Consider the following 27,227-nt stretch of genomic DNA (forward strand, 5'->3'; position numbering starts at 1 on the left):
TTGTGTACTTATCACTGCAACACTTGCATAAAAACATAATCCGTACAAAAAATGTATGCTTTAAGTTAATAAAATGTTGTTTTAACAGGCAAGCAGCATTCGAGAAAAGCGAATTACTCTGGCACTCTCAAATAGAAAAAGCGATGTACATGTGTGATATAAAACTTTAATTAGTTATATTTTATTTTGTAATTTAAGTACATTGTATGTTTGAATTCTTATATATTATATTTAAAGTGAATATAACATGTATACTACTAAATACATTAATCAAAATGTTCATAGAACTTGAGCTAGCCATCCAAATCTTCTTTTCCAAATTTACATTTCTCCAAATGATTTAAACCTGTTTAAACTAGAACTTAAAAAGTCGGCCGTCTTACCTTTTTCCCAGGGGCAATTAGAGTTGATTTAGTATTCTGTTTTTGTACAGTACTCCTTTTGTTTGTAATGTTTTTTCTTCAGTGGCCTGCCTGCATATCGCTTGACATTTCAATGTAGGCTCGTATCTCAGATGTGCAATTAAGTCGTTTTAAAAATGAAGTTACCAGGAAGAAGATGCTCGCTGCTTTGTGGTTACATTTCCTTAAAATTCATGAATATTGGAAATGCAAAGTTACAGCCATAACTTGCTTGAATTAAAAAACACAGCTAACTTCAGACTCTAACCCCGAGGTAACATACTGAAATCATTATGTGCTGGTACTAGCAGAATGTGTAATCTGAGTTTAAAATCGACTCAGAAATATCCCTAAAAAGTGTTCCAGAATGCCATTGTAAATTACTTTCATGATTAGTCTAAGTCACTTTAGGAAAAGTTACAATGTGCCCATATTGTTTACCATAGCTCCCATTTATATAGGTCTCTAGTGAAGGATAAAGGGCCATAGCTCCTAACAGTGCTTTTCTAGTTAAGAGGCCACAAATCTCTAGATTCATATATATTTTTTCTGACTGTCTCGTGTTTCATCCTGAATTGCCCAAGTCAGTCCAAACTGATTTTAGTATAGAATTGGCACTCTATGATGACATTGCACATTTCCTTTTTATTTTCCTATCTCTACTGCCAATTGTCTAAATACAGTGTGTTTGTTTTATGATAATGTTTATTTTTCCTTCTTGGCATATGCCCTCGTCCTCTGCTACCATACAGTTATGTGTAAGATGTATTATTTTAAGCTTTCAGCTGTGTTTGTGAGCCGGTCTAATGTCTAGACCGGTACATTTTTCTCCTTAAATACTTTATCATTACATTGTAGTCTTGTTTCACCAGCAGCTCTATATTTAAGAAGTATTATAAACAAAGCAGGTGTTGGAAGCTGGAGTGTGTGTTGGGAAGGGGGGCCATTTGCAGCTCCCCCTGTTGTGCATGTCAAGGGTGGGACGGGTGAGTCACACCAGCTTCCCACAAAGCTTGCAGCACCACACAAACATCCAAGCCCAGCGTCATGTGGTAGATGGGCCACTGTGTCAAAAGTTCCCAAGGCACAGAAGGCAGAGTGTTAGAAAGGTGGTCTCAAATTGGCGGAGGTATGCACCTTTGTCCATGTAGGAAACCTTCCTTCTAGTCGGGCTATGGGGATTACCCACTTTAGAAAACCCCTGCTCACCCCTTGGTAACTTGGCACGAGCAGACAGGTTTATCCCAAAGGCAATGAGTGAAGTATTTATACCCAAACACTTGTTAACACAGTTAAAACACCACAAATGGACACCACACCAGTTTAGAAAAATAAAGTATCTTTATCTGAACCAAACAAGACCAAAACAACAAAAATCCAACATACATGTAAAATATGTGACTTTTTGGATGGTTACTTCAAAAATAGAACTGTAGAAACAAATAGCTCCACCTGGGGCTAGTACGGTGGCATGAAAGGCACAGATCCAAAGTACGGTGCTGACCGTGACGTGTGCGGGTCAGGCACGGAGTCACACCTACCCCTGAACAACAGTACCTTGGAAACAAAGTCAACAGATGATGCACGGCATCATGAAGGTGAGGCTTCGATGGCAAGGCGTAGCCGGCTCCTTTCTGCCATGGGGAGGTGACACGTCGAGTCTGTGAAGAGGCAAGGCGTTGAGTCCGGGACAGGGGAGGTGAGGCGGAGTCAGCGCTAATGCGTTGGTTCCAGTAAGGCGATGTGATGTTGTTCGTGAAGTCACCCTCATCGGTTATCTGCTACGCAATAATGGGTTACTGGTACTGGCAATGTCGCTGCGTGCGCTGGCGTCGGGAAAGCCGATAACTGCAGACATCGAAGGGCTTTGAAGCTGTGGTGAAGGCGGGCGGTGCATTGTGCACTTTACGAGCGGTGCCCCCGGCCTCGGTGCAGGTCGCGGCATCACTGATAGCGTCGGAGTTGTTCTTCTTGCTTTGCAGCACCAACCACACAATTCTCAGGGCCCAAGAACTGAAATTGGCACTCTTCTGAATACAGGAGTCCACAGAGGAGTCCAGGTGCTGGTCAGTGGGTTGCAGGTGAAGTCTTTGCATCCCTGAGACTTCAGAATAGGAGGCACGTACACACAGGTCCTTGGAGATTCTTCTCAAGCACATTCACAGCAAAGTTCCAGTCTTTGTCCTCTCTTTGGCAGAAGCAGCTACTGCAGGCCAACCCAGCCAAGCATCACCGCTAGCTCTCCAGCTCTTCTCCTTGGTAGAGGTTCCTCTTAAATCTAGAAGTGATCTAATTCTTTGGGGTTTAAGGTCCAAAACGTATACCCCATTTTCTCTTTGTTCTCTTTGTGGCAAGGGTCTCTGAGCGCAGTCCAAACCAGTTCTGTCCTTTCTGGCCCAGCTCCCTACAGGAGCTAGAGACAGCATTGTGCAAATGAGACCCAGCCTATTGAGGTGCTAGTGAAACCCCTTTCCACTACTCTATATGCACACCAGGTCTATTCAACCCAGCTATAAGTCACCCAGGAGAGGCAGGGCACACCTCAACCCGCCCTCATCCCCACCCTCCTTGGGACTGTCTAGAGTGAATGCACATCAACAGCTCCTGTCACTCCAAAACCAGAAAGTGACTACACTAACAGGCAGAGGCACACAGTATGGTTAAACAAGAAAATTACCACTTTCTAAAAGTGGCATTTTCAAACACACAATTTGAAAACCACCCTTACTAAAAGATGTGTTAAATTCTGAGTTGAGTGAACCTAAATTCCAAATCTCTAGCTGTTCCCAATTGAAAGTTACACATGTAAAATGCTAAAATACAGCTCCAATGATTGCCTATGGGATAGCCAGCAACCCAATGATGAAATACAAAATACACAGTATTTCACTATTAGAACATGTCACACACACCAGTACGTCCTACCGTTCTCATACACTGTACCCTTCCGAAGGGGGTACCTTGGGCCTACATTAGGTGTGAATTACATGTAAGAAAAGGGAAGGTTAGGGCCTGGCTATTGGGTGCACTTGCCAGGTCAACCTGGCAGTTTAAAACTGTGTGCACGGACACTACAGTGGTAGGTCACAGACACATTTACAGGGCTACTCATGTGGGTGGCACAACCAGTGCTGTAATCCCACTAGTAGCATTTGATTTACAGGCCCTGGGCACACACAGTGCACTTTACTAGGGACTTACCAGTAAATAAAATATGCCAATCACGGATGACCAATCATAATCACAATTTACCCGAGGAGCGCATGCACTTTTCCACTAATCAGCAGTGACAAAGTGCCCAAAGCATCTAAGCCAGCAAAAATGAAATCCAGCACACAGTCAAAAATGCAGGAGGTAGAGACAAAAAGTAATTGGAAACCACGCCAAGGATGCCAAGTCTAACAATGAGGCTATACCCTCCTAAACCCAGAGGTGCCCCCACCCCACCTCTAAATGGCTATGGGCCAAGAGTACCAACAATGTATAATAGTGTTCCTGCCCAGTCAGACTCATCAGTGAACCTTCATTGTATTCATGAGCAGGTTAGGGGAAAGTTGGGGGCAGCAGTCTACTGTTTGATCCATTTTACTTCAATTAGCTTTCTGATCTATTCATCTTCTTTTTCTGTCTATGCAGTGCCTGCGCAAAGTGATTATGTTGCCGAATTAGTTAATGGCCATATTCCCAATTTGTGAAAACTGAATACATTTTATAGGTTTCCACAGAAGACTGAACATCACAGCAGATTTAAGTTGTCACATGATTGCGTGGCATATTTTCTTCACTGACGAATGAAATATCTAGACTCATTTTTCGTTTTTATTGTTTTCCAATATCTCAGTTTCTTTATACAAGAAAGTATTTTCGCCACAGCAAACACATGACATTGTATCTCTGTCAACAAAACATATATTACAATAACTAACTTATGCGTCACTTAATTTGTGTGGTATCATTTGAAGGTAGATGTAGCTGACCAGACCATCAACTGACAAGAGTGGAATACTCAAACAGTACCAGATGGAATGCACACAGGAAGGACTAATGACCACAAGTGGCCATCTTGTGAGAAGCACAAGTATACTACAGTAGTGTGGTGATGTGAGCCTGGAGCGCTGTGGGATTCCAGGACGGGCAGTTGTCTCTGGGCCCCTGTAGAGGAGACATGAAGTTACTGCGAATAAACCACTAAACCCTCAGAAAACGTGTCGAAGTTTACTTCATGTAGCACACTTAAAAATTAACCAATAGCATGAACTTTACCGCTGATGCCTCAAAAGCATGATTTGCAAGAACAAACAACACAATAAATGTATTCAAAATCATCACTCCATAGTTCAGCATAAAGTGATTGATTTCTTCTAATGTGATGCTGCATTGAGGCTGAAAGGCTTTGAAGTGCCTCTGCAAACTCCATGTCATAGACTTCAAGATGCCAGATGTGGTGGATGTGACATCACACGGTTTGGTTGCAGATGTCACCCCACCAGGTCACACCTTCAGCCCCTTCACAGCCTCTTCTTTGAGCACTGGGGAAAGGCAAGGAATGAAAACTACAGTGACTAAAGAGTGTTTTTAGCGCTCTTTCTTCTGTTTGTCTGTTCCTACCCTGCCTTCATCATTACCCTTGTCGTGAGGGGTATTCAGGTCTGTTTCAGGAGTGCTTAAGGGCAGCCCACGGTTTATTGTCTTAAACGTTTCATTCCACGTGAGCGCCTCTCAGAAACAGCCTTCGATCAAACCAGTGCAACAGACTGTCTTCTGTAATCAAGCACTTTGTGTCTCTCTCTTGTAGGGCAGATCACTTATTTGAGTACATAAAAGAAAGAATAGGTTATTATGGTTTTAAAGCTACTCTTACTTTTTCAGCATAAAAAAACTGTAAAGACAGGCTGGAGCTTGTATTTTCTTTACACATTTTGAGAGAAAATAAACTGGAGAAATATGTTCCCTGGTTAATAAGTGTCTGAGTTTCCTTATTAAGACTGCAGCTCAGCACTGTTTGTTGTGCTTGTGCAGGCATGTAACACAGGCTCTGTGAATGCACCAGGCAGGTGCGCTGTCAGGAGCAGGGTTCACGCTGAACTTGGAATACGTGGGAGATTGTTGAATGTATGTGCATGTCGTTCAGTCACGTTGAGTCTGCACGTCCCGTGTGCACGTTTCATGTTCATAGGGAGCAGGTCGGCTTCTTTTCCAGGCCCTGTGTTAACAATATAGCTGTTTATCCTTTTTACTCGGCTCATTTGCATTTTTCACCCATTTTAAATTTGAAAATGATTCAAAGAAAAGGTTAGTTGTAGAAGTGTGGCAGAATACCTGCCCCAGGCCATGGAGTTTGCGCATTTTATAGGCTCCCAGTGTATAGATGCTTCTGCTGAACGCCATTTGCGTTGTACAATAAATGTCGATGCACGTGCTAAGCACATCTTTTCACCACGCACGGCTGTAGGGGTTCAGTCATTTGATGTATATCATGCTGTTTTGTGTCATTGGGAGCAGGGCCTGTACCGACGCTCTTTTGAATCCTCCTTTGCCTGGAGCACATTTTTAAATGGATGAACTTAAAATGGCTCAGGAAGTTCAGTGTCAGAAAAACACATTCACAGGTACTAGCCGAGCGCTGAGAAACTGTATATAATACGTAACAAACGGAAGCGTAAATGTCACAAATACTACTTTTAGTTGTTCTCACTTGACTATTCTGAGAGTAAGATTTTTAAATGTTAAATTACTAATTGTTTTATGCATTTTTATTTCTTAGCAATCTGGGCCACGTTTGCACAGCAAAAGGATCTGCAGCAGGCGCTAGGTAGCGTGTGGGGCTATCACTTCGAATCATTACATAATTGTAGGTTGTAAAGCGGGCGGAGCCTCGCAGCGCCTGCCTACTCTCCGCACTTGCCCCTTGGGATGTACAACGATACCTAAGAACCGAACAATGATCACCTTAAAATGTAGGGCTGCGTTGTATTGCATCAGCAACAACACAGAATAATACATGTCACAGAATTGTAGGGCTAATATCTATATGGCTTCAGTCTCCACACTGATAGAGGAGACTCTGTACATAAAAAGATAGGACTGCCCAGTTGATACAACCCACACAGACATAAAACAGGATATTGTCAGTGTCCATTTGAAAATGTAGGTGGTATCAATCAATCAAATTTGTAAAGCGCTCTAATCACCCTGAGGGTTATCCAGGCACTGCGTGAGGTGGAGCTACTCAAACAGCCAGGTCTTGAGCCCACTCCTGAAACCGTCGAGGGAGGTAGAGGTTCGGAGGTAGAAGGGGAGGTCGATCCAGGCTTTGGCTGCGTGGTGGGAGAAGGGGCATCCTCCGGCTCGGGTACGATGGATGCTGGGGACCGTGGCGTGGGCCATGGAGGCAGACCACATGTGTCTGGTGGGCTGGTGGAGCTGTGCGATCAACGGGGCCATATTTATAATGTATATGTTAAATGGAATTGAAGACAGAGAGGACCTCAAATAACATGACTTTTTGAGTTAAACTTGAAGAGAAAAGTTGCTAGGTGTGGTTTGATGCAAAGGAACTACATCATCGAGGGACATATCAAAGGTCTTACTCCAAGTTCTGCAAACAAGTTATGTGGTCCACAGTGTAGTAAGCTGCAGACACGTCATAGAGGATTACAATATCTCTTTGATTGACTTTCAAGGATGATAGGAGATATTCCACTCGTCTATTTCAACCTGGGTGACCTGAGTACATTATCTTTAGAAAACACTGTGAGTTGCAATGACTATACCTTGGAACGCTCTTTATACACATCAAAGCTCCTAAGAATAAACCTTCTTATAAACTGGCTTAAAGGGCACACAAAAAAATCCAGATTGATGTATTATTATTTTCTCTTTCACTGAAACATTGAACCAACAGCTCTATTCCGGATGTGTGAGAGAGCTCCAGTTGCATGGGCAGGAAGTCTGATGCAACCAATATAACAATTATCAAGCTTGGGTAGTATGGACATCTAAGCTCTGCTTTGTAGCTGGAAAGGGAGTTAGGATTCTAGCTTTTCTAAATAAATAAATGTCTTCACTTCTAAAATGTGTTTCTTGAATGACAGATTATGGTCAAAACTGACTCCTGTGTTATTCACTACTGGGGAAGTAGTTGAAATAGTGCCAAGTAGATTAAACTCCTCTTACAAAACCTCTTTTTACCAAGTCTGCCTCATCCATGCACAAATATCTTCCAGATAATTATAACGACAAAATGAGAGGCAATATGATCACAAATGAAAAGTCCAAGTTTCAATTGTTTCAATCAACAGTTCCCTATTGTGAACAGGAGATTGTTTATTCAAAATTCTTCTATATCATGCAGGCACAGCCAAAATTCTTCTATATCATGAAGGCACAGCCAACGCGTTTTGCCCAACAACAAGGGCCTCTTCAGGGCTGCAAACACATATAAAAGTACACATGTATATATACCAATTTGGACTCAAATACATTACAAAGACATATACATATATGGACAATTGTGAATGAATCAAAAAAAAAAAGAAATTAAAAAAAAAAGATTTCAACCAAGAAAGTAAAAACATACCCAACAGTAAACAACACTAATTACAAAGAAGCAAACTTATGCTAACATACATTAAAACTCATTGCTTTAAAAAATACACCTTAAGTGTATTTCAAAGTCTAGTCTTCTAGAATCCTGTGCCAAGATCGTATACGATACATTTAACAAAATAGTGCATGTATTAGGAATTGCCCAAAGTAGGAACGATCTGTGAAACTGGGATTGAATGTGGAAAATTAAATGCATTACTTCCTCTAGGGGTAATATCCTGTTGATTCATGTATTATCTGATCTAATTCTACATTATTATACAATGTCTGTGTTTCTAGCTTTGCACTATCTGTTTCTTTTGTAATAGTCCGGTGGTTTCAATGTGTTACCAAGCCGGTTCTAAGAGTTATGCTCTAAGATTTTCCATTCTCTATGAGAAAATTGTTTCTTTTTTCTTTGTGCATTGTACTCTTTGTAATTTATCATGTTGCTTCAATACAGTTATTTCCTTTCTAGGTGTTTCACCTGTACTTGTTATAATACCTTCTCTTCAGGTGGCCCAAATCCTGGTTTTATGATGACCTTTTTCTAAACCTTGTCTTCACATTAGGATCCACTTTTTTCTTGTCTGTCCTTAAATTACTTCATTTGTGCATTTGACACATGATTGAGTTACAATGTGTGTGTTGTTGCAACTTCTTGACTATGTCTGGACATAAACTGGATCCCTTGCCTTGGTTGCGTCACATTTGGTGAACTAGAGAGCATTTTGGACAAAATGTTCCATAAGCCCGGTGCTGTATTTTTGGATATATGTGGAAATAATAATAACATACGAGTTATTTGCGTTATACGTATTATACGTGTTACGTACTATTTATTTGGTGCACTGATCACTTCAGCAACTACGACGCTGAGTGAATTCAAATATATAGTGACAGTTTGTTTTCTTAAATTTCTCTTATCCTTTGTATTGAAATAAGGGTGATTTTGGTAACTGGATCGCTATTGATCACATGAACTAATGAGTCCTGTACTGAATTTGTGCATTGTACCAACTTGGTTAAATAATTGTGAGAAGTCTATTTTGTTCCCGTGTAGGGCTGTTGAACTTTATTACTGAATTAAATGAACGATGAGGGGGCGTTATGCCTTTCTGTTGCTAAATCGGGCGATCGCTAGATGTAAATGGGAGGCGGAAGTGAAGTTGGTTAGTATTGTTGGAAATGTTCGGTTAGTGGTCTGGTGTTGTGGGGATGTCTCGCACCTAGGTGCTTTAACTTTCGGTAGCCTGATTTGTCTTACTAAAGAAAGAGACGTGAGAGGGGCAGGATGATCTGTACGATTTGAGGAAACCTTGTAAAGATACATGTGAGTACGCAGCGATGTACTGTATGTGAGTACATTAGTTGGCTGCGTCTTCTGGTGGTGGTTGTGTGGACTTATCGGGCGGTTGAGGTGGTTTGCAGGTAGTTTGTACGCGGAGGTTGCAGACTGTCTGTTTATTTTAAAACCGAGCGCTGACAGTATGTTCGTGGAGTTGCCACACGCTTAGCCCTAATTGAATGAAAAGATGAGAAGATTTACGTTTCCATTTTTACTGGTTGGTACAGGGAATACATTTTTGAACTATGGCTGTTCCTTCACTATGGCTGTTCTGCTGAATACCTAATGATATTGTGCAAAACCGAGATATAATGATCTCACTTACGCATCGACAGTTACCATAAAATGCATGTCACTTGAGACATGCATGTAAACACTAAGTTTTTTTTAAAAAGGGTATGTTTTATGCTCATGATATCATCTTAAGTATATGGGCATTTAATAGCGGCATAAGAACTGCTGTTAATGGTTGTCACATGGCTTTGCTGTTGCCTTATCACTTTGTGACAAATTCGCTGTTGCCTTATCACTTGGTGAAAAATTCGCTTTCCCACATTGGTCCACGGGATAGATGTTTTCCAGGATTTTTCCTATATATGCGCACTATGAATTTTTTCCTGAATTTCCCTTGTCGTCAGTATGGGTATATGAAGCTAACCTTTTTTAGTATCCATAAAATGTTCAGAGTATTTGATCTACCACATCGTGTATGTTTTTTTAATCTCATATCTTTGCGATTATCAGTTTTTGAAGGAAGACCGAGTTTGAAATATTAAGTGGAACTGAAGAGTTGTGGCAGAAATCTGGCGTGTTTTATCATGATCAACATATATTGATACTACTTTATAGTGGTAAATTTACGTATATACAGTCGTATGTCACTACTCGGGCTATACATTGGAAGAGTGCACCTGTAGGTGTTTCTTGTCTTGGACCCTTCTCTGGTTGATCTTTAGTTGACACTTCAAGATTTAGGTTTCTTCTGTTTTAACTTCTTTCTGCATACTATTTTCTTTTTATCATTAAAGAATTGATTTATGGCCATGTGTCAGCTGGTCATTTAAGGTAGGCAGTATAAAATTTGTGACTTAGGAGTGACTGTACTGGGTGGTGCGGTAATTTGTGCCTTGCTGTCATTCTTTCTTTGTTCTTAATCTTCCAGATAATGATAAACAACTCACTTTCTCTTGCTGACACCAGCTCAGCATTGTCTGTATGAACCAATATAAACATTAAAATGCAGAGGGTATATGAATGAACCCTGAAGGATAGCATGATTAAGGCAGAACTTTCTTGGACTGATAAGTGATTACTGCTCACTTACTGGTAACCCTAGTAATCCCACAACAAAACTCAAGCTCTTCTTTGAACCTTTGTAAAAGTATCACTTTGTCCTTTGTCCTCTAGCTATTTTGTGAAAAGAATGTTACCCACTATGTCAACGGTGACCAATAGAACTAAAAGCATTGGAAGTACCAGCTGCCACTTCTGATCAAATGATATGTGCCTTTACCTCACATCTGCCAAGACTGACTGCATCCTGACGGAAGGTCAGAAAAATAACCATTTGGCATCTAAAGATCTTAATCACTTAGGGCTCAATTATGCATATGGCTAAATGGCATCTTCTCAGGGATACTGCACTAGAGTGTTCTGGTGTTGCTGTAGCTGAAATTACCATGTGCAAGAACTCCGGGTCTGGCTTTTCTGGGTACACATGCACACCAGGTACCTCCTGGTAAAACCCGTGGACACACGCATAGCCCAGCACAGCCTTCACCACAACAAAGAAGGAACAGGCAACCCTCTTCATGGTACTGAAGAATTTCCTCTGCCCCCAGTTGCCTTCCTGACTCATTGCTCTCTGCTCCCCAAGCCCAGCAGACCTGCTCTGATTTAGCAGCTGTTCAGAGCATGGTGTAAATCTGAATGAATTTTCCATAACTTTGACCTTTGCCTTATAGGCACAATTGAGATGAGGAATACATGTTCAGATCTTCCAGGGAGAGGTTTCTCTTTTTGAGAGGAAGTCTGCACCTCCTGCTTTAGCACTGGGGTGGTCCTACTTTCCTCGAGGGACTTGTAAAAGTATCTCTTCTCTATGAAGCAACCTCCATTGAGAAGCTTTTTACCACAGATACAGGAGAATTCCCCAGTGAGTCTGTTTCACCTTCTGCCACCTGCTACAATGATGAGTCCTGAAAACACTGCAGGAGCTTGGATTGTGCGATCGTCTGAATAACTTTTCCACGTGCAAGAAAGATCCCTATAAAACTTCCTCTCCTACTCTAAAAATGTGTACTCAGTATCCTCCTTGTCAGTGTCATAACTGAACACTTTTCTGATACAATGGCCAAGTGAACCGGCCCATTGACGTGCATGATTTGTGGAACTCAAACATTTCCCTGGCAATCAAAAACTCTCTGAAGGACATTTTCCGAATGGGGTATTCCGTAGCTGCTAGATACATTTGTTTTCATTATACGTATTTATGTCACATCTTGAGAACAATCTTATTTCACAAGTTGAAACGTTCTCAGCTAATAATGGTCCTATTCTCCTGCACAGAGTTGAGCTTGCTCGAGACCACAAAGACTGCATAAAAAGGACATATTGTCTAGCATCCTGAGGGCCACATGCTGAGCCTTCGCATATTTCACACCTGCCATGCCTGTGGGGAACCAACCAGCTCTTCCAAGGTCGTTTGGAGTTCATGCCTTCAAAACTGCACTAGATAATATGTTCCTCGGTTGAATCATTTTTCAAAATTGATTGTTTAAATTTGACAATTTATAACACACAGTGTTAAATGGTTTTATTTCTCTAATACATTAAATAACTGGAATGTTTGGAGTAAGTAATATCGAACCCTTGTCCCTGGCCTAACTAGGATGCTTATCAATTATTTGCATCTAGCTGGCATATTAAGTTATATTCTTGATTCAAGACAATCAAAAGTGATGTGACTGTTTGAGCACAGTGCTCGCTTAGAGACGGGCCCGAATATTTTGTTTTGGAATGCTACTTAATTAGGAATGAATGATCCCTTGTATAGAAAATGTTTTCTTTATAAATCCCCTTTCCTGCTTACATTCTATAGCAACCTTAATAAAAAATGACAAAGTTAACATGTAACTCAATATGTTGAGGGAAAACTCTTGTATTACCTCCTATATTTCTGTTCTATAAAGATGTATTAGAGACACTGGGCTCTTTGTGTGCGTTGTCACCTTTAACTTCTGCTTGCCAACCCTGGTTTGGCTTTTTAGAGGTCTTTTGACTTTTGTCTCCGTGACGTTTGCTCTCCATCTGCTGCTTTATATTTCTGTGTGACTTCTGCGATAATGAACCTCCGAGGGCGCGTTTGCTCATGAAAGCCCATTGTTCACTACGTCGATAAAGCTCAGCCTAAGTGAAAAATTGAATCTGAAATGACTGGGGAAACAAGCATCATTTTATTAAAAAATATGAGTGGAATCTTTGTCCATTTTTTCGAAGATATTTTTGACATTTAAATAGCTGGTGAACCAGCTCGATGCTAAGATTAGATGTTGGCGCTCTTGATTGGTTTGGGCTATTTCAGTGATGATTCTGTGCACGCGACCCCAGCTATGACCCTGGTTCCGAGATGACCGATAAAGTCGAGTTGAGGGCAAACTTTTGGTCCATGGTTACACATTATCCGCGTTTGGGCACTTTTGCGTTCTTTTTCCTTCCACTTGTTAGTTCTTCATGAAATACGAAGCAAATTTTGCACTTATTAAAGAATTAATCTGCGGTTGCCGAGTACACAAACTCTGATTCTGCAAGTTATCCCTCCTTCCACTTCTCATACTCAGAATTGGGGAAATACTTTCACACAGGGGTACAGTGGACAAAATAAAAGACCAGTATATCTGGGAACCTCGTAATGAAGGCAATTGTGTCCAAAATTCAGAGAATGCATTTTATAAACTCCTATATCTGCACTCATGCTATTGCTACCCAAGTACACGCCAGACCGGAGAAGGATGAAGGTAAGGCAGTCATGCATTGCAAGATGGCTGGCTGTACTACTGACCTTGTGTGCTATGGTACATTTCTATTGTAAAGTGCTCACACACTGGGTTTTTGGTTTTTGCCTAAAAACAGGGTGCCCACAAAAGATGAGCGGGAGAGTGCTTTTAGCAATAAGGACAAGAAAAGAAAAGTAATGTCCTCCCAGTCTTGAACCCCTTTGGAATGATACACACCAGGGCCGGCTTTAGCACTGATGGCGCCCTGTGCGACAATGATTTTTGGCACCCCCCCCCCCCATGACCACCTCCACAATGGATTCCCGCATCACCACCCTTTAACTGGCTCCATAACCACTCTCTCTCAGATGCATTTAATTAGTTTCATAGTCACTCATAAAAGTGAAGGGTGTCAGAGCACTTTACATTGCACACACATTACAGTTACATCAATCATATATGTGTAAATCAATGTATAGGAAACGTTACATAAGATGTAGGACTACAAGGGGTAGGATTTATATGTCATCCATACTGGTAGGGAGTATAGTTTAGGGGGGCTTGGTCTGGAGAAGCACAAACTCAGAATTTGAAAATGTAACACCATGGTTGGGGGATTCTCTTTAATAATCAGAAATTATTTCTGCCCAAATGAACCCTTTTTGAAACATTAGGATAATGAAAGTCTGGGCAAACAATCAATACGCTCTAATCTATACTTGAAGTCTGCATTTCAGTTCTCTGATGATAGTTAACAGCTAACTGTTTTACATTAGGAGTTTAACTTGTGAACTGCAAGTAACAAAAGAAAGTCTCCGACGAAAGTAGTAACCCACAGACCTATTTATGTTATACTCACTTTGGGCCTCATGTAGGTAAATAAATTTTACCGTTTCTTAAATACCGAGCCGTACCGAATCGGTAAATTAGAATCGGTAAGTTATATGTAGGTAAAAATTCGGTAACAGTTACCGATTCGGTAACATTCGGTAATCACGATTCGGAATCCACCGAATCGGTAAATACCGAGGTGGTATTTACCGATTCGGAAAATACCGAGGTGGTATTTACCGAATCGGAAAATACCGAGGTGGTATTTACCGAATCGGAAAATACCGAATCGGTATGTACGGATTCGGCAAATAAAATCACATGACTTGACGAAACAGCTAATCCCGTGCAACCACAGCCCACCCAACCAGGAAGTGGCCACACCCAGGCAGGTGTACATAATTAGCCGACCCTGGAGAGTCTTGGAGTGCAGAGGAGAGGCAGGGAGCCGGTGCCTGTGCGAGCGGGAAAACGAACATCATGTCCAGCCAGAGAACACAGAGAGACGGAGGGGAAAGGAGGAGGAAGCTGAAATTTAGCCCCAAGGAACTCCAGGTGCTGGTGGAGGAGGTGGTGAAGCAGCACCAGAAGCTGTTCGGAAGGCAATCCCTGCAAGTGCCTGAGGCGGAAAAGCGCAACATATGGCTGGCCATCCAGGCCCAGGTGAATGCAGTGGGAGTGACCCACAGGGACATAGAGGTCCTAAAGAAGCGCTGGTATGACCTGAGGATTGTAACCAAGAGGAAGATGGGCGACATCCAGAAGGAGGCCAGCCAGACTGGAGGTGGAACCAACAGGGCACCTGCCCTCACCGAACTGGAGGAGCTGGTGGGGGCCACAATCGAGCAAGAGAGCGTCGTGGGTCTTGGGGACGCCGACAGCTCTGCCAGAGCCGCCACACAACAAGGTAAGACGAAAGCACAGCAATGTAGCACCCCCTATCCCTATCCCACATCCCCCATTGTGAAACGAGAATCACACTGCAGTCCACACGTGTCAGTGCAGACAGGCAATGCATTCCGGGAGATGTAGTCAGGGAAACACTAACCATGACGTAAATGTAACAGGGCAACAAGGCATGTCACGCACTCGAGGCACAAGGAGACAGAGGACATTTTGAAATGTGAAATGATTTATTGTGACGCTTTCAATGCAGCCCTTCGGGGACACTGAGCCATTGTTGTATTTCTGTCCACAGATGTGACATCATGCAAGACAGGGCATGCTGCAGGAGAGACGGCACACCGGCCACAAATATCACCTCTAGCCAGCACAAGTACAGACCAGGGAGCAGGCCCACTGGCACCCACACCACCAACACAGGCAGCCTCGCCGCAGCCAGAGCCAGCATCACCTCGCCCAGAGCCAGCATCACCTCACCAAGAGCCAGCATCGCCACTCATGTTTGAGTCACCGGCCACATCTCCGCTTGCAGGTGTGAGAATGATGAGGCGTCCAGCAGCCAGGCTACGAGCCTTAGACACCTCGTCAGACGACAGCATGGGCCCTGACGAACTCACCATGTCCCAGGAAGGGAGCCATGCCACTGTGCCCCACACCTCACAGGCAGCACAGACGGGAGCAAGAGGGCGCCGCAGGTCGCGTGTCCAGAGTCCACCAGCACCCATTGACGGCCATGGTGTCTTCTTGGGTCTCGAGGGCCAAATGTTGAAGCAACAGCGCCTGCAAACAAAGGCAGTCATGTCAGTCCAGAGGCACATGCGGGTGATGAAAACCACATTAGTCACCATGGACAATAACATCAGCGGCATGGCTGCGGGCATTCGGGACATGTCCCAGTCAATCCAGCAGTTGTGCAGCAAATTAGATGCTGACATCGAAGCACGGCGCCGGGAACGCCAGAGAAGGGACACTACCAACAGGGCACTCAACTGTCTGGCAACGGCGACTTCTCAACTGTGCCGGCGCTCTGTGACGATGCAGGAGGGCCTAACACAGTGCTGCAGCGACCTGTCTCGGGGGATGGTGCAGGTGACAAGTGCACTAGGGGTGCTATTGACTAGTCAGGCGTCGACAACTGCTGCAGGGGATGCTGCGGAGAGCATCGACACCAGCAGCAGGAGCAGCATCACACCCCCCGTCCCAGAAGCACGCAGGAGCAGCAGGCGGCTTGGGGTTGGCTCTAGTGAGGATGCACAGGCCGTGCCATCCACCACTGCAGCGCGTATGCGCAAACATTGATGTGGCCCTGCTTAGCCACTTCCCATTGGGTGACGTAACCCTGGACTTACTTCTTGTATAGATGGGATATTGCCAGATTGGCTTGTTCATGTGTTCATGGCGTGGTGCCACATTAAACTACGTCATGACTTCTCACAACTGGCTGTGTCCCCTTACTTACTCAGAAATAGTTGCATGTGATCTCTGCCCGTCTCTCTCTCCCATCTATTGCAGTTGGCACTCTAGCTGCGTTGCCCTGTGGCTGTCCTGACTCATCCTCGTTGTCCTCAAAATATGTTAGTTCCACATCTGTCCCTTTTTTCGTGGCAAGGTTGTGCAGCATTGCACAAGTGGCAATAATCTTGCAGCAGGTGATGGGTTTGTACTGGCGTGCGCCTCCGCTCTTGTGGAGGCAGCGGAACCTGCTCTTCAGTAGTCCAAACGTGCGCTCCACCACATTGCGTGTTGTTTTGTGTGCCACGTTGTATCGTCTCTCACTCTGGGTTGCTGGGTGTAGGTAGGGAGTGAGGATGAATGACCGGCACGCATATGCACTGTCGCCTAGATGAGTAACAGGGTGACATCAGTCACATGCCTCTATACACTATGATTTGCAGGTTGCAAGGGGCGTCACTGTTACTTACCTAGCAGGTATCCCTCTCCGAATTCTCCTGCACTCAGTCGTGTGTAGATCCCACTATTCTGGAAGATGTAAGAGTCGTGGGTGCTTCCAGGAAACTTTGCAACGATATCTGTGATGATGTTCCCTGCATCACAGATCACCTGCACATTGATGGAGTGGGTGGACTTCCTGTTCCTGTAGATGTGCTCTGTGTCAGCTGGTGGACAGATTGGGATGTGTGTACCATCAATACAGCCGATGACATGGGGGAACTGTGCCATGTGATAAAAGTCTGTTTTTGTTTTCTGCAGTGGAGCCTGTGTGTTGGGGAAGCTGATGTAGTGGTGCATTCTCTGCATCATGGCATCCAGGAACTTCCTGACGAAACGGGACAGGCAACTCTGGGATACCCCACCCACCGCAGCTATCACCACCTGATAACTGCCGGATGCCAGCAGATGTAGGCTGCAGAGCACCTGCACATGTGGGGGTATGGCGTGCGCCCTTCTTATTGGCTGGTCTAGGAGTGGGTGAAGGTCCCTGATTAAGTCCATGATGGTTTCGGGGTGTAGCCTGTACCTCTCATGTATCTCTGCATCAGTCAGCTGGAATAGTGTGATGCGCTGTCTGTAGATGCGTTCCTCCCGTCGCCAAACCCTCAGTCCTGCTGCCTGTAGACGTAGGCGCCTTGCAATGACATACATAGCGGCCATGTTGTCCACGCTGTTGCATTTTGGGATTGCTAATATGCACTGTTGATGGTTACCACCTGCTTTCAATCCGTGTTAATTACCGACTCTTATTTACCGATTTTCTTGGATTTCTTAATTACCGAGTGCTCCTACATGTCATTTTAATTTTTACCACTTCATATTTACCACTTCATATTTACCGATTCGTTAAGTATGTATTCGGTAAATCTGATTCGGTATTTTAGAATTCGGTAAATATGATTCAGTATTTACCGCCTCATATTTACCGAAAGGTGGTTTTTGGACTCCTACATCTCACTTGTCTGAATACCGGTCGGTAACGGCATATTTACCGAAAATCGGCCGTTACCGACCGGTATTTGGCTACCTACATGAGGCCCTTTGTGATTTGCATGGTACACATTCTTTGCAGCAGGCGTATTAACCCTCTGCACTACCTTTTGAGGAATCAAAACTTCCACTAGACAAAACTGCAGTTTCTCTCCGGAAGAACATTAATCACCGGAGTTAACTTGACATTTGTATTATTGGCTGAAAATTGCTGAAGGCCAGGGACGCGGCAGCGTGTGCTTTAAAAAAGAATATAAAGTGACACACAGGCGCCCCTACGCAAAGGTTGCTCCCGGTGCGGTGGCACCGGTCGCACCGCCCTAGAGCCGGCCCTGATACACACAAAAGATGCAGGTTGGAGTAGCACTGAGAACGGGCAGGAACTTAGAGTAGTAGTTTATGCAGTAGTAATAAGGGTACAGTGCTCTGAAATGAGCAGTGTAGAATATAAAGGGCTTGGATCCTGCTAGAGTGTTTAGAGGGAGAGAGTGAGCGCAAGCCTCATTAACGTTGAGCAAGGGCAATGAAACACTTGGGGGCTTATGTAAATAAGCCCCGTGGTATTAAATATAGGTCTAGCAGTCCTGTTTTACATAGTTAGCTATAGTTAGGGGGGCAAAGAGTCTAAATGGGATCCGACTAGGACAGTGATGTCTGCAACCTGTCTATGTGTGCTGTTATGTTATGTAGATTTTTAGATGGCACTATCACTTGGTAAGGTAACCTGGCATAAAGCAGGAGTGAGTATAGCCACACCTAGGGCCTGGTGGAATGACTTGACAAGTCAGGTCTTCAGCTTCTTGCAGAATTCAAGACATGAGGAGGAGACTCTTATGTTTACCGGCAAGTCGTTCAATGCTTTCGGAGTGATGTAGGAGAAGGTGCAACCACCAGATCTGTTTTTTCATTTGAGAGGAATGTGTGTAAGTAGGTGTTAGAAATGAGGGTCTCTAGTTGGCAGAGGTAGGTACCTTTGTCCAAATAGGGACCCTTGCTTCTAGTCAGGGTAAGGGGGATACACACTTTTTATAACCCCTGCTCACCCCCTTGGTAGCTTGTCTCAAGCAGACAGGCTTATCTCAAAGGCAATGTGTAAAGTATTTGTACCAACACTCACAGTAACACAGTGAAAACACCAGAAATGTACACCACACCAATTTAGAAAAATAAAGTATCTTTATCTAAACTAAACAAGACCAAAACCACATAAATCCAACCTACACTGTTAAAAATATGGCTTTAAAAAAGGTTTAAAGAACTTGTACCATAGAAAACTATGGATGCGTGACTATTTACCAAAGTACCTAAAGATGCGTCAAAATTCACAAGGCCATACACCTGCAGAGAAGGGAAGCATTGGAAAACACTGCAATGCTTCAGTTCCTGAGTCCTTGGGGAGGCGAGGCGACAGTTCTGCTGCACACAGAAGTGATGCGTTGAATCCGGACTGTAGAAGGAAGTGAGGCGTCGAAATCCAAGACAGTTCTGCTCTGCAGTTGATGCACGGAAAACTTGGTGTACAGGTACAATGTGTGACACACCGGAGGTGATGCCTTGTCTTGCAAGGCTTTGCGCCATCCGGCACCAGTGCTGGTGGCTGCGTGGCGAGACTTTGCGTCGCCCAGCGACACTCGCCGAGGCTTCACGTTGTCCGGCGCTGGTTCTGAGAAACTTTGCACGAATTTGCAATGCTTCACACCAGGTCTTGCAGATATTAGCTGCAAAATCCACCTATGAGGTCCTGTAACTAGAAGGAGGCACCTCAGACAAGGGTAGGACTCACAGATGGCAGAGTCCAGCAGCCCCAGCATATATGCAGGAAGTCTTTTGTGTCCCTGAGACTTCAGAACAGGAGGCCAGCACACTTCAGGCCCTTGGAGATCTCCTTCAAGCAGGGGACACAGTATACAGCAAAGTCATTCTCCTTCTCCGTTCCTTTCCAGAAACAGCAACTGCAGGTGAACCCCAGACACACAGCAAGGGCAGTACTTCTCCTCAGTCTCTCCTGCTCTTCTCCTTGGCAAAGGTTCCTCTTGAATTCCAGGAATGATCTTAAATTCAGGGGTTTTAGGTCTAATACTTATACCACAAAATGTCTTTGTTCTCTTTGTGCAGGGGGCTCTGAGCCCAGTTCAAACCAGTTCTGAGGGGCACTCTGCAAGTGCACAACAACATTCATTGTCAGTGTGAGCCTTCGCTCCAGACACACCACAGGGGGCAGAGCCAGCATTGTGGAAGGCAGGCACAGCCCTATTTAGGTACAGGTGCTACTCCTCCCACCACTCCAAATGCAGATCAGGCCTATTCAGCCTAGTACTGACTCATCAAGGCCCCTGGAGCCACTGCACCTCCCCAGCCCCTGGCACTCCAAAGACACTCAATCCACAACCAGGCAGAGGCACACAGGATGGTTGAACATGAAAATAGGCACTTTCTAAAAAGTGTTATTTTCAAACACACAATTTAAAAACCATCTTTACTAAAAGATGTGTTATTAAATCCTGAGTTCAGGGATACTAAACTCCATGTTTCCATCTTATCCCTACGGGAAGATATGCTTATAAAATGTTATAAAGCATTCCCCATTCTGTCCTATGGGGCAAGATAGCCTTTCAATAGTGAAAAACGAAATTGGCAGTATTTCACGATCAGGACGTGTTACACACACCAGTACATGTCCTACCTTTCACATACACTGTACCCTGCCAGGGGGGTACCTTGGGCCTACCATAGGGGTGTCCTGTGTGTAAAAAAAGAGAATGTTAGGACCTGGCAAGTGGGTGCACTTGCCAAGCCGACATGGCTGTTAACAAACTGCGCACAGGCACCACAGTGGCAGGCCTGAGACATCTTTTCAGGGCTACTCATGTGGGTGGCACAATCAATATTGCAGGCCCACTAGTAGCACTTGATTTACCAGCCCTGGCACACTCAGTGCACTTTACTAGGGACCTAGTAGTAAAACAAATATGGCAATCATGGATAACCAATCACAGTAACAATTTACACAGAGAGCATATGCACTTTAGCACTGATCAGCAGTGGTAAAGAGCCCAAAGTCCTATAGCCAACAAACACAGGTCAGAAAAACAATAGGTGGAAGAAGCAAAAAGTATGGGGATAACCCAGCAAAAAGGGACATTTCCATCAGTAGGAATCCGGATAAGCGGAGGTGCCTGAAAGGTTTGTGAAAGCAGTTGTGAGTTTTTAGATCTGGGCATGCTGATTTGTGAACTGGGAGCCAGTGGAGCTCCTTCAGGTGTGGTGTGATGTGAGTGGGGTGTGGGAGCTTGAGGGTGATTTTGAAACTCTTCCACAGCACCTTCAGGGTATGGAAGCATGAGGCGGGGACAGCATTGAAATTGGTGGTAATGTTGAGTTTGCTGTTGATGATGATCCCGAGGTTCTTGGCATGAGTCATAGAGGTGGGTGTCAGTAGTTACTCTGTTGGCCACCAGGGGGAGTCACTCTGTGATGTACTCTTCCAGAAGGTCACATTTTCGTTCTTGTTGATGTTCAGCTTTAGACAGTTGTTCTTCATGTAGTGTGCAACTTCAGTAATTCAGACATTGAACTTGATCTGGTTACTGGGTGTCTTGTCCATGAGGAAGAGAATAAGTTGTGTGTTGTCAGTGTAGGAGAGGACGTTGATGTCGATGTTGTGAGAGCGATGATGCTGGCTAGAGGGAACATGTATGCCTGGGCGTCCAAGGTGTATGGTGTCAGACTAATTGACTGGTCCTTCCTGTCTGAAAGGAGCATATCAATTGGAGTGTGTGTCCTTGGATTCAGATGTCATGTAGGTATTAGATAAGGAGGGGGTGGAAGACTGTGTCAAATGCTGCAGAGAGGTCCAGGAGGGTAGGGCCATCACCTCTCCTCCATCCAGAGTCAAGACGATGAAAACTGTGGTAGCGATGTGGGCAGTTTCCATGCTGTTGTTGGGTCTGAAACCAGACTGGGTAGTATTAAGGAGTTGTTGGTCATTGAGGTATTTGGTGAGGTGTCTGTTGATGATTTTCTCTACGACCATGGCTGGAAATGGTAGCAGGAAGATCAGTCTGTAGATGGTTAGCTTAAAATAGTCTGTATAAAGTTTCTTCAGCAAAGGGAGAACAGTTGTGTGTTCCCAGGCATCTAAGACGATCGCAGAAGAGGTATGGGCATTCAGAATAGGGGTGCGTATAGTGCTGATGGGTTGCAGTCCTCTGGAGTAGGCGCAGTAGGGGCAAGGGTTTGATGGGCCCCTAAGTGGATGGACTTCATGGTGGCACCAGTTTCTTCTGGGGCGATGACGGACATGTGGTTAGCATTGACTCTTTGGATAAGATCGGGAGGCGTTTAGCAAGGTCTGTTAGGTCCAGAAGTGGGTTGAAGTTGCTCTAAATGTAGGTGATTTTGTTGCTTAAGAATTAAGAAAGATTGTTGCAGAGACCCTGTGAGGAGGTGATCTATTTGGAGGTGGCAGCTTATGTGGCGATTGTTACAAAATGATTAAGATTTCTTTGCTTTTGTTGGTGCTAGCATCGTTGGAGTATGCCATAGCGGTACGTTTGGTTGTCCAAATTATTTGGTGGTAGCATCTTTGGGGGAGAGGGGATTTAAACGTGCTTCCGTCTGCATTGCCCTGGCTCATTCTAAATTTGTGCTCCAGTTGTTTGCACTGACATTTCATCAGCATGAGTTTCTCCGTGCACTAGATAGCCTGGGATCTGGTTCTTATTGTTTTGTTGTGTTTGAGGGGGGCCAGGGAGCTGACCCACAAGGCAGTCCAGTTGTTGAAAGTCTTGATGGCTTTGGGGAGGCTGTTGCTGTGTTCGGGTTGGTGGGTGTTGACAGCAGTGTTCCAGTACTTGTCAGTTCTGCTATTTCAGTTTTGGTGCGGCTGGTCTGGCATTGGTGCCCGTGCCTTGGACTGGGACGCTGAACTTGACAAAGGCATGATGTGGGCTCTTGGACTCAGATACTTTCGAAGGTGTTGAAAATATGTTCTACAGGTGTCTGGCAATGGGGATAGGTTTATTTATTCGTTTGGTGAGGCCCAGGCTTCCAAGGTCTTCAATGAGTGCTTTTGAGTTGAGGTTGGTGTGATTTCCAAGTGGAATTTCAGGTATTCGAGTGGGATGTAATTAGTAGCATCAAGGGTAAGTAGTCCGACAAAGACCATGATGGTGCAGATGAAGTTAGTATGCCGTCCCGGTGGTCTGTAGATGAGAGTGTCACTTAGGGTGAAGTTGACTGGGATGTAGAGCTTGAACAACAGATGTTCCAAGTTGGGGGATGACATGTTTGTGGATGTGGCGCAGCTGATGGTGTTCCTGTGAAAGGTGGCAATTCCACCTCTGGGCTTGTTAAGTCTGTCTTTCCTGGCAATAGCTGGGGTAGGATGTCTGTGGCAATGTCAGGTGCCGATGCAGGTTTTAACCAGGTTTCCTTGAAGAAAAGTAGGTCCAGTGTATTGTCGTGCAGCAGGTTCCAAATCTCTGTGGCATAATTGGTGAGTGAGTGGGGTGTTGAGGAGCATGCATGTGAGTGTGAAGTGTTATGTGAGGGGTTGCGGTACTGCAAGAGTGTGAGAGAGTGAGGTATTGTGTGCTGTTAGTGCGGGTGCAGAGAGTGTTGGATGTAAGTGCATGAAAACTTGCAGGAAGCACAATAGAATGCTTTCTTGGTGTTAGAAAGGATGTGCAGTTTTAAATCAATTTCTCCTCCGTGCTGCGATCGGGCTGCCATTCCATCACATTACAGAAAAGTTCTGTTGAACTCTCTTCCGCAGGAGTGGCGTCCTTGAGCTCTGGGGCAACTTTGGAGGATGTTAATATGCGGCGGTCTCGGCCGCGGAGGATTGCACCGCCTGGCTCAATGATTTTAGGACTGCAGGGCAGTAATGGAATGGCAGCCCAATCGAAGCATGGAGGATAAATTGATTTAAAACTGCATATCCTTTCTCGAGGCCCACTGGAGGGCTGTAAACATTGTGAGAACATTGGGGATGTTGTAACTTTGGACAAATACATGGACCCTACTGATGGAAATATTGGCACTGCAACACCCAGCATGCTATTCACTGGAGAGTGCATGCTAATGGAACAATATGTTTGCAGTGGGTTTTCCATGGTTTATTTTTGCCCCGTCCTATGATTAAGGTGAAGTGTCATCTAAACGCGTCAGGGACTATTCAATTAATTGAGAAAGGGAGTGCTTTTTTTTAATAAAAAGTTCTGTTGAACTCTCTTCCGCAGGACTGGCATCCTTGAGCTCAGGGGCAACTTTGAAGGATGTTGATACGCGGCGGCCTCGGCCGCGGAGGATTGCACCGCCTGGCTCAATGATTTCAGGACTGCAGGGCTGTAATGGAATGGCAGCCCGATAGCAGCACGGAGGAGAAATTGATTTAAAACTGCACATCCTTTCTCGAGGCCCACTGGAGGGCTGTAAACATTGTGAGAACATTGGGGATGTTGTAACTTTGGACAAATACATAGACCCTACTGAGGGAAATATTGGCACTGCAACACCCAGCATGCTATTCACTGGAGAGTGCATGCTAATGGAACAATATGTTTGCAGTGTGTTCTCCATGGTTCATTTTTGCCCCACCCTATGATTAAGGTGTAGTGTCACCTAAACGCGTCAGGGACTGTTCAATTAATTGAGAAAAGGGTGTGCTGTTTTTTTAATAAAAAGTTCTGTTGAACTCTCTTCCGCAGGAGTGGCGTCCTTAAGCTCTAGGGCAACTATGGAGGATCTTAATAAGCGGCGGCCTTGGCCGTGGAGGATTGCCACCTGGCTCAATGATTTCAGGACTGCAGGGCTGTAATGGAATGGGAGCCCGATCGCAGCAAGGCGAGGAAATTGATTTAAAACTGCACATCCTTTCTCGAGGCCCACTGTAGGGCTGTAAACATTGGGAGAACATTGGGGATGTCGTAACTTTGGACAAATACATGGACCCTACTGAGGGAAATATCGACACTGCAACACCCAGCATGCTATTCACTGGAGAGTGCATGCTAATGGAACAATATGTTTGCAGTGTGTTCTCCATGGTTTGTTTTTGCCCCATCCTATGAGTAAGGTGAAGTGTCACCGAAACGCGTCAGAGACTGTTTAATTAATTGAGAAAGGTTGTGCTGTTTTTTTAATAAAATGTTCTGTCGAACTCTCTTCTGCAGGAGTGGCATCCTTGAGCTCTGGGGCAACTTTGGAGGATGAAAAATATATGCATATGTAAAAGTGCATCATGCCCTATAAATATGGAATGTCGTTTCAGTAACTGTTGTGGCCCCTGGCATACAAAACCAGTATGGATTTTATGTCAATGGAGCTGGTTTTCTCATTGGCTTGGAACCAGTGGGAGTCGCGGTATGCACAGCCCTTGGTTTTTGTCCATTCAAAACTACCGTACCTGAGACTGGGGAACACTGTAAAGGCAGTCTGCCTGATGTTAATGTAGTCAGGCCCATTGAATCTGACCGTGAGACATCAATGTGTGAAAAATTGTTACATCCCCCAGTATTGGAATGTGGCCGTGTGTGTAGACACATATTTAGAAATCCCCCTGATTCCTCTATGAGTATGTCAAGGGAGAGCAGATAGCGCACCCTCATTTCATGTGGTCAAAAGGATAGGAATACTTCTATAGAGCCCCCGGCATGTGTAGTAGATACAGGTTGGAGCACGATGGTCGCTGCAGAGACTCTCACCCCGAGAGATATAGAGGGTTAGAGCTGTTGTGCCGGTATGCCACTCCGCACTTACCAGATTGATCGGCTGATCTTGTGGGAGCTGTACTGGGGCTTACGTCAGAGATATAGAGTCCTGGTGAAGGTGGTCAAGGCACTGCTGTTGGAGATCGAGACCATTACCGGGACACTGCAGAGGTGCCCGACTTGTGAGGAGACGATGGGTCAGAAAACAGGCAAGTCCACGAAGAAAAGCGTGAAGGATCCCCAGAAGGAGGCCGCTGCTTCGGGGACTGTGCGCGGCTCGAGCCATTCTCGGTGTGGGGCACATCCCGAAAAAACTGAGGAGACTGGTGGCAAGGCTAGGGATGGAGGCACGGAGGGACGGAGCAAGCTGCGAGTGGTCGGAACGGAGGGCTCTCTGCGGCAGCCTACGGTGGCGGAGCCTTTCCTGTCAGCTTCAGCCGCAGCTGGAAGAATGGAGAACACCCTCTGCTCAACGGATACCGGGACAAAGGGAGCAGCTGAGTCAGGCTAGCTCCACCTCTCGCAGCTACAATGTAGCAGCATCTGCCCGGACTGGAGCTGGGGCTGCAGGGAGAAGAGGTCGTGGAGACTTCATACCGGCCTGAATAACAGGCTCCATCGGAGCTGGGGGTGCAGGAAGATGTGGTCATGGTGGCTGGGAACAGGCCTGAACAGGCTCCACTGGAACCGCAGGAATTACTGGGGAGTATGCTAGACAGCGGTAGAAGTGCATCCGTACCTTTCGGCTTGCCCCCTGGGACAGAAGCTGCAGAGAAAGGTAAAGACAATTTATCTACCATATATGATGTCCCTAATGCTGCTATGCCTTTGGGAAAGACTATGGGCCAAAGTCTAGTCCCGCTATGGTCTAAATCAACTCTAGGATCCCCAGAGGGTGATATGTTTTTTTCACTTAATGATGACACAGATTTCTCGCTCACAAGTGATGGCAATACATCTGAAGGGTCAGACTCAGGGGATTCTTCCACCACACAAAAGGCCCAACGCAGCAAGACCACTACCCAGAAACATAGGGCTAAATCTAGAGCCAGCCCTTCTAAGCTGGACACAACGACAGCCCACAGACTTAAGTGGGATTACTCAGCCACTAGTCAGATATACGAAGATGAGGGGCAGGTATCAGCACAAGGGGGGCCTGCTAGTTCAACTGACTCTACTGCCTCACCTTCGCTAGATCTGGTGTACTCTACCCTAAAACAGATGAAGGGTGAGGCCCGACTGGAGAGCCGTAGGGCGCATCAAGCCACTAAAAAACTGCAGGGGTCCCTACGGAAAGTGAATAAGCTGTGTACAGATATGGCAGAAAGGGTAACTCATGTAGAGGAAAGAACTGCTTATTTGGAGGAGGAAGTTAGGAAGCTGCAGGCATACAAGGAGTTGCATGAGAAGCAATCAGAGGATATGATCTGGAAGCTTGAAGACTTCGAGAATCGGCAACGAAGAAACAATGCGAGGTTGCTGGGCCTTGCCGAAAACATCGAAGGGG

The 27,227-nt window shown here is 45.0% G+C and overlaps 1 protein-coding gene across 2 annotated transcripts in view; it reads left to right on the forward strand.

The window, feature by feature from the left end:
- Nucleotides 1-27,227, forward strand: part of ADAMTSL3 (ADAMTS like 3) — a 2,432,792-nt gene that overhangs the window by 845,322 nt on the left and 1,560,243 nt on the right. The gene's annotated exons all lie outside the window — the stretch shown is intronic.

The sequence above is a fragment of the Triturus cristatus genome, chromosome 3_1, assembly GCF_964204655.1.
Source record: "Triturus cristatus chromosome 3_1, aTriCri1.1, whole genome shotgun sequence".
Taxonomy (NCBI): domain Eukaryota; kingdom Metazoa; phylum Chordata; class Amphibia; order Caudata; family Salamandridae; genus Triturus; species Triturus cristatus.